The following is a 9,180-nucleotide window of genomic DNA, read 5'->3' as shown; positions in this document are numbered from 1 at the left end:
TTCATGACACACCAGATTTAAAAGAAAATATTCTTAGCCCATTGCATATGAGGCTATGTGATACTTCTAACATTCAGGCCCATTGTTGTCAGTTTGCATTTGAACTGGATGTAAGCAATGCATACACACATACTTGGCCAGTCTTTGGGAACAAAATGAAAAATTTTGGAGGGTTTCAAATGTTTACTTAAATGTAGACATGCCATGTTGACAGTTTGAAGCTAAGATAATTGACTTTCATCATACTTAATGTACTTCAATTATATTCTTTAAAAAATCCTTATTCATGAGTATGCTGATAATTTACTTTTCTTAGGAAATGATGGCATTTGATTCCCAGTTCTGCTGCTTATTGGCTGTGAGACCCCGAGTAAGTTTCCTAATTTCTCTGTGTCTGTTTCCTCATCTCTAAATTTAGGGTGATAATTGTCCCTGTTTCGCAAGAAGGTTTTAAGGATTAAATGAAGTAGTATCTGTAAAGGGCTTAGAAGAGTGCCTAAAACTTAGCAAGGGCTATCCAGCTGTTTGCTGTCACTATTGTCACATCCATTTTCTTTGTTGAAGTTGTGTTTCAATAGGGTGAGGAGGGGTATATAAAAGATAGTCTTAGAAAGTTTCTCACGGCCATTGTCATGAATGACGGGAACAATGAGTTAATTAAATTGAATGGATGAGAAATTTCGGTAGGACATACCATAAGGTCATGCATTCCCAGTGCATCTTCCTTAGCATGTGTTTTGCCTAGGATAGGGGCTCAATGTGGGTGAAATAAAATCAATTCTCAGTAGTGCGTAACCAAAGCCCACATAATAACCTTGTTTACCTTATGATATTGGGAAGTCTGGGTTCTCACAGGTGACTGGCTTAGGTAATTATAGTTATCTCCTCTGCAAGTAAAACGTTGACAATAACAACAAAAACATAGCCATAAAATGAAAGAGTTTCTACAATGAATTATAGCTTTGTTTGCCATCTTAAATAGTATTTTGAACACAATTTTGTGTTTTGTGTAAGATAGCTTAGGGTTATCTTTTTATGCTATTATTGAATCATGTGGACAACAGTGGTGTCTTGAGATGCCCTTACTAATCCCAGCAAGCTGGACTTTTTGAATACTTGTGTCAGATGCTGTATTATTTTTCGTCTTGCTGAAAGTGTGTCTTAGCATCCCTTTTCTTTCTTATTTTTTTATAATAGCCTATGTACCAAGAAATGAAATAACTAAAATTATTCAAAGTGTGTCTAAAATAACAGTAAAAGTGTAGGGTGCCTGGGTGGCTCAGTTAAGTGTTTGACTCGATTTCAGCTCAGGTCATGACTGCTGGGTGGTGAGAACAAGCCCCGCATTGGATTCCCTGCTTAGCAAGGAGTCTGCTTGAGATTCTCTCCCTATCCTCCTCCCCCTGCTCACTTGCTCTCTCTTTCTCTCTCCCTCAAATAAATAAATAAATCTTTAAAAAAATATATGAGTAATTAAGTCATTAGTGAGTATGCTTTTCTAAGAGTAAAACACATTAGTTGGTGTATATTATACATTTTGGTGTCTCAGGGATCTGTTGGGGTTTTCATTTGCCTGAATCCCCCCACCTTACCCCTTGAATTCCACATATGAGTTTGTTAAAAAAAAAAAAAATTTCTTGATCTGAATGAACTATTGTCATGAGGCATCTGATAATTCCATCAGCCCAACTGGGAGTACTGTATTTATTGTTAGCTTTTAAAATAGGTGATATGGGTCATTTGTGTATTAACAGGAAAACTTTAGGACTTAAGGTTAACAAATTCCTAAATAATATCTATAATATGCCACTTGGATATGCAGTGAGTTTTTCAATATTATAAAAATTTAGTTTTTGATATGAATTGTCTTGGTATTATGGTCTTTGTTAAACATTCAATATAACCAAATTTGCATTTAATTCTTTTAAATATGTAATATAGTCTGCTTTTATAGCGACTTAAATATAAGGTGGGATTTGGGGTAAAGGTTACACCTGGACCTTTTGTAGTCAGAAACTAGTGATAATAAGAAAAAAAATGAATCTATTATTTGTGGTCAATTGTATACTAGTGAAGTGACTCTCCTTTGTTTTGAAATGTAAGCCATTATCTAAAACAAAGGATGAGAGAAGTAAATGACACCAACAATATACAGGCTTGATATAGAGTTTGAGTATATTTTTTTTTTCACCATTTGGGTTTTAAGCAACAACATTGAGGGTAAATGGCATTTTCTTTTTTAATGGCATTTTCTTAAATGCTGATATGTTTCAGAGGAGTCTTTCACAATATGGAAAAGTCATAACTTTCACCATTAGTTTAAACAAAGGGGTCTGATCTTGCCACCGATAAGTCACATAATTCTCATTTTATATTAATAGAAGTTATGCCTAATTATCAAGGGTAGAGCAGATTTTTAAATTATAGTCTCCTTTAAAAGAATTATGAGTGTAACCTCTGTTAACACTGGCGAATGTTAAGAAGGCAACTCTTTGAATGTTGAGATAAAAATATGCCCCCTAGTGGAGGGTTATATTTTATCGATAACTGAGTGATTTTGACTCAAGTGACCTATACTGAGAAATAGATTTAATAGTAGAAAGATTGTGGATTGATGGAGCCCTGCCAGGCAAGAACAAGAAGTTCAGAGCATTAACGGTAACTGGACGAATACAGGGCATGATGCTATTCCCAGAATTATCAGGAAGAGAAAATAAAATAGAGGGAAAAAGTAGTGTGAACGGTTTCCCTCCCTTACCTCTCCAGATGTACAAGTTAATGTTTTCTTAAACAGAGTTTTTATATCAGAGTTCTCTCTTGAAACATTCAGTGTTTTATAGGCTTTCATCTAATGAGAAATAAACCAAAAGCTTTTGTTTATTTTTGTAGCAGTCACCAAGTCTTCAGCATATGATTCTCTGAAGCTTATTTGTGAGTGTTCTAAGAAAATGGGCTCGCTGCTTCATTTCTGTGATAAAGCCAGAGTACACAATAATCTTCCAATTTAAAGTTCAGATAAGAATATGCGCTAGTCGTCAGAAGTAAGCTAAGGGTCTCTCTCTAATAGAATTACTACTTCATGGAATTGCTGGTTTAGAAAGTAAGGGTTCTTGGTTTTCTCCCTTCTTCCTTTTCCTCCTTTCCTTCCTACCTGTGTCCTGCCGCACACTTCCTCTTCCCTTCTTCTTTCTCCTTCCTTCTCTCTCCCTCTCTTCCTCCATGTTTCCTTTACTTCTGCCTCCCCTCCCCTATTTTCGCCCACCTTAGTTCCTATAACATCGCTAAAAAAGTGTTCTAAATTTTAAGCCCTTAGAAATTTTTATGGTAGAAAAATGAATCTGAAACGTAATCTGATTCTTTAAAAAGAGAATTGCACTCTCTGCTCAGCAGGGAGACTGCTTCCTCCTTTCTCTCTGCCTGCTTCTCTGCCTGCTTGTGGTCTCTGTCAAATAAATAAATAAAATCTTAAAAAAAAAAAGAAGAATTACAGATTCAATTTCTTATAATAAATTGCTACTGTTTTACTGACTTTATGTTTTTAGGACTTAGGTAGGACTTAGCAAGTATCATCTGAATTTGGTGGTAACAGGAAAATCAACTGACTGATGAACAAACAAAAGAAAATACCAAACAGACTATATGTCTTCCGTATGTGACGCAATACAGACTGAGAAGAGTTTAGAAACTGTATCACTGATGTTTTTCTGTGCTAAAAGGAATTTAGATGCATTTGTGGTGTGCTTACACTGATTTTAAGGGGAATTTGAGGAAGGGTGGTCATCAAGCCACAAGCATTCCTATGAAAAATGCAGAGTTCTCAATTGTATAAACTTGACTTCTAAGTAAATATGGCCTTTGTCTTTGAATTCAGGACTCGTATGTGTACCATCACCTCCTATATGATCTAATCATTTCTGGGCTTTGGGTGTATAAATCACACATTCCTAGCATTTGGTAGCACAGATGCTTTCCTTAGCATCTGATTTTCTTTTAAGGATATAGACTGATTTCCTACATAGGCATTCATAGAAAATATAAGACTCACTAATATTATTAAGTCACTAAATGTGTGTGTGTGTGTGTGTGTGTTTTAAGTAATTACACACTCAAAAGAACTTGATCCAAGCTGAAGCTGAATTTTCTCTGTCCTTTCCAATTCTGGGGCTTATTTTATTTAAATCAGTGACTACCAATTGGGCTAAATCTATACCATGAGTTCATCAAATGTTGTTTAAGGAGAGGAGCAGTGAACAGTCTCCAATGATCTCTAATTTCCTGGCACTCATACCCCATCTCTCTCTTCAATGAAAGGAATCAAAAAAATTGGGGGGCACCTGTGGCGCTCAGTGGATTGAGTGCCTGACTATTGATTTTGGCTCGGATCATGATCTCAGGTTTGTGAGGTCAAGTCTCACCTTGGGTTCTGCTTGAGATTATCCCTTTCCTCTGCCTTCCCCATCTCTCTCAAAGAAATAAATCCTTAAAAAAAATCAGAGGTTGAATAGAAAATTGGAAACTAACCATCTTCTAGACACCAGTCGGCTTCCCTTCCCAGTTACTCAAGCAGTAACCACTGTGTACGTAAAGTCGGCTTGTCTTGCTTTAGGTCTGTCTTAAAATCTGTATTTAGTGATGTGAAGTGATTTCTAAGATAAACTGTAAAATGCAAAGGAGGAAGGAGGGGAACAAGTATACATACATACACACAAATGCGCACACACATAATTTTGTGTATACATATACATTATGTATACAAACAGATTTGATATCTCTGAACGGATGCATAAGAAATTGGCAACGAGACTGTCTTTAGAATGAGTCAGGGGAGGAAGATGAATTTAATTTTCACTGTATGTACTTATTTAAATTTTAAAAGAAGGACGCCTGGGTGGCTCAGTGGGTTAAAGCCTCTGCCTTCGGTTCAGGTCATGATCCCAGGGTCCTGGGATCGAGCCCCGCATTGGGCTCTCTGCTAAGCGGGGATCCTGCTTCCCCCTCTCTCCCTGCCTGCTGCTCTGCCTACTTGTGATCTCTGTCTGTCAAATAAATAAATAAAATCTTAAAAAAAAATAAATTTATAAAGAAGTTTAAGGGGCGCCTGGGTGGCTCAGTTGTTTGGGTGTCTGTCTTCGGCGCGGGTCGTGATCTCCAGGTCCTGGAATCGAGCCCCACATCCAGCTCCCTGCTTGATGGAGAGCCCTCCTCCTCTGCCTGCTGCTCTGCCTATTTGTGCTCTCTCTCTGTCTCTCTAATAAATAAATAAAATCTTTTAAAAAAAAAAGGAGTTTAAAAGTACCTTCCTTCATACAGCTATCCTAAGCTGATATTAAAGCTGATCTTCTCAATCAGATGTCTCCTAATTATACAGGAAGTCTGAAATAAATTCCTTACCTCAACACCTTGGTGAGAATCATGTCTGTGTGTGTGTGTGTATCAGAGCATACTGAACATTAGGACCTAAGTATTGGCTTTGTCACTGTAGGTCTTCTGGGGCTACACTGAAAAGGAAATCTAGAAGATTCTGAAGTCAATAAAGCATTTTTATAAAACCAACTGTAAGTTTGTGTATACATATGTCTCACAAGAATCTTAAGGAATGTCTGATTGTATTAAATGATATACAGGGATACTATACTCTACTGAACCTCCAAAGGCAACTAATGCTCTTAGTTTAAAAGAAAATTTTGAAGAACTGATGAGAAAACATATGGTCTTTAGCAGGTAGATATGGTTGAGTAAAAAACCGCCCATAATAGTGACTTAAAATAATGAGCATTTATTTGGCTCCTAATTCTGCTGGGAAGTTCTAACGTGCGGGTCACCCCCGTGTGTTTGCGGTCATTCAGGGGTGGCCACAGGAAAATGGTAGGCTGGATCCGCTCATGAGTTTGGGGTCCTGCACATGTCTGGAGCCTCAACTGGGAGAGTTAGCTGGACGGCCTCCTACCTATATTGTATCTCTTCCTTCTGAGGTTGTTCTCATGGCCAAAACAGATTCCCCAAAGACACAAAGTGAGCTCACGTGACCTCTTGAAGCCCAAACCTAGTGTGGCACTTGCTTCTATTGCTGCATTTTGTTGGCCACGCATGCCCTAAGCCGGCTCCGATGCCTGGCCCCGGGGAATTAGACTCCACTTCCTCGTGGACGGCCTTCCAAGCCATTATGCCAGGGGCATGAATCCTAAAAAGGAAACCACCATGGCCACATGGTTTTGAGCTTTGGACCAAGGACCCTGGGTTGGGTGAAATGTATATATCCTTAAAGTAAAAACATACTTCTCCAATTAGAAAAAGAGTAACGTTAAACTTTGGTTTAAGAATGGATCATAGTAATTTCATAACGTTTATTTGCTTTCACCTTCTTTTAACACAGTAATAATAGCTGTCATTTATTGAGCACTCATTATATGCCAAATACTCTACAACTCATAAGATATTTTATATACATTTACTTTTTAAAAAAAGATTCTATTTATTTATTTGACAGAAAGAGAGAGACACAGCAGGGGTTGTGGCAGACAGAGGGAGAAGCAGACTTTCCACTGAGCAGGAAGCCTGATGTGGGGCTCAATCCCAGGATCCTGGGATCGTGACTTGACCTGAAGGCAGGTGCTTAGCCAAGTGAGCCACCCCAGGCGCCCTACCTTTCATTTTTAGTATGACAAGATAAGATCGATGTCATTCCTGTTTTCCAGACAAGTCCACTAAGTGTCATCAGTTGACAGTAAGCGGCAGATCCAGCCACTAATTCCAGATTTGTGTGACTATAAAATTCAGACCTTTCTATGGTACAATACAGTCCCATATCTGGGATTAATTTTTGTGAATTCCCATATTGGTGCACTACATTGGGGTCAGGGAGGGAAGATAAGAGAGAATGAAAGAGAAAATAATTTAAATACTATGGAAAATCCAACTTGCCCTTTTATCCAGTGAGCATGCATTTTACAGGAACTCTGAACTATAAATCTATTACCTCAGGTCATTAGAGCTCCCAGATGTATGTGGGGCTGGTATGTTTCTGATCGTTTTGTCACCCCTTAATAAAATGGCTATAAATGCAAGCCAGCTTCTTTATCTCATGCTAAATAGGAAGAAAAATGATTGAATTAATGATAGAGGAAAAGCCATATATCTTGTACAGACTGAGCTGTAATTCCATCTCTGGTATGCTGTACTACTCGGGACCTTTCAAAGATAATTGAGTCTATATACTTTTCATTTTAAGAACAAAGTTCTGACATTAAACCTCAAATGGTTGAAAATTCAGTTACCTTTGTTTTATTATCTGAAGGAGTGGATTTTAATGTTTGTGTAATAAAATGCCTTTCTAAAGTGGAATATAGAATATTTATTCTGCAATTTTCAGGTGTGTTAATACAGTTAAGCCTATCCAAAAAATAAATGACATAACTATCATAGTGCTACCGCAATGCTATGAAAACCCTACTCAACCCATTTTGTAGAAGAACTGGATTTTTGCTGTGTGTTTTACAAATGAGTCACTAGTTAATTTATAAAAAAATATTCTGCAGAAAGATGATAGTGCTGTTATTAATTACACTTAGCTGTTCATTATCATAAAGTTAACATGAAAAACAATATATAAATTGAACAGACAAAATTGTTATACCATTTCATTTTTTAACACTAAATTTAATTGAAATACAGTTTTCATAGAGAAATATATATGCACATGCAAGTGTATAGCTCAATATATTTTCACAGACTGGACAAACTTGTGGGAAGCACATTCATAAGCAGGCACATCACAGGACCTTTATGCTTCTTTCCAGACATGACTCCACCCACTTCCAACTACCCATGATTCTGACTTTTGAACAGTATAGATTAATTTTTTCTACATTATACTTTATATAATGGAACCATATGATATGTACATTTTTAAATTTTTTTAAGTTTTTATTTATTTATTTATTTTACAGACAGAGATCATAAGTAAGCAGAGAGGCAGGCTGGGGGTGGGGAACAGGCTCCCCGCTGAGCAGAGAGCCCAATGAGGGGCTTGATCCCAGGACCCTGAGATTGTGCCCTGAGCTGAAGGCAGAGGCTTAACCCACTGAGCCACCCAGGCCCTTGATATGTACATTTTGGTGTGTCTGACTTCTTTTCCTAATTAATTATTTTTATTGAAGTATAGTTGACATGAATTAATGTATTAATTTCAGGTATATAGCATCATGGTTTGACATCTATATACATTACATAATGATCATCATGGTAAGTGACCCATCTGTCACAATATAAAGCTATTACAGTTTATAGTATTATTGATCAGGTTCCTTATATTTTACATCCCCATGACTTACCTATTTTATAAGTAGAAGTTTGTACCTCTTAATCCCCCTGAACTATTTCACCCATCTCCCCACCATCCTGCCCTCTGGCAACCACCAGTTTGTTCTCTATATTTACATATTTTTTATTTGTTTGTTTATTTGTTTGTTTTGATTTTTAGATCCCACATTTAAGTGAGATCATATGGTATCTGTCTTTCTCTGTCTGAGTGACTTCATTTTGCATAATATCCTCAGGATCCTTATGTGTTGTCACAATTGTTTGTGTTGTCACACAAACATGTGCTGTCACAATGTGTTGTCACAATGAGATCTTCTCATTCTTTTTATGGCTGAGTGGTATTCCATTTTATATACATGCTGTATCTTTTTCATCTATTCATCTGGCAACAGACACACGTTGCTTCCATATCTTAGCTATTGTGAATAATGTTAAAATGAACATGAGGGGTATATATCTTTTCTAATGAGTGTTTTTGTTTTCTTTGGATAAATGCCTAGAAATGGAATTGGATTGTATGATCTTTTTAATTTTTTTTTTAAAGATTTTATTTATTTATTTGTCAGAGAGAGAGAGAGAGAGCGTGAGCACAGGCAGACAGAGGCAGAGGGAGAAGCAGGCTCCCCGCGGAGCAAGGAGCCGGATGTGGGACTTGATCCCAGGACACCAGGATCATGATCCGAGCCGAAGGCAGCTGCCCAACCAACTGAGCCACCCAGGTTTTGAGGACTCTCTTTACTGTTTTCCATAGTGACTGCACTAATATACAGTCCCACCAACAGTGGACCGGGGTTCTCTTTTCTCCAGACCCTCACCAACACTTGTAGTTTCTTGGGTTTATTTTATTTTATTTTTATTTTA

The 9,180-nt window shown here is 37.3% G+C and overlaps 1 protein-coding gene across 1 annotated transcript in view; it reads left to right on the top strand.

Moving 5' to 3' along the window:
* The first annotated feature begins 348 nt into the window (after nt 1-348).
* Nucleotides 349-9,180, top strand: part of TAFA1 (TAFA chemokine like family member 1) — a 584,591-nt gene continuing 575,759 nt past the window's right edge. Inside the window, exon 1 of the mRNA XM_044253199.1 lies at nt 349-370. The gene's annotated coding sequence lies outside the window, so the exon portion shown is untranslated. The remainder of the gene's footprint in view (nt 371-9,180) is intronic.

Source organism: Neovison vison, chromosome 6, assembly GCF_020171115.1.
Source record: "Neovison vison isolate M4711 chromosome 6, ASM_NN_V1, whole genome shotgun sequence".
NCBI classification, from domain to species: Eukaryota; Metazoa; Chordata; class Mammalia; order Carnivora; family Mustelidae; genus Neogale; species Neogale vison.
The sequence above is the reverse complement of the archived record's forward strand: the minus strand, read 5'-3'. Positions and strand labels throughout refer to the sequence as shown.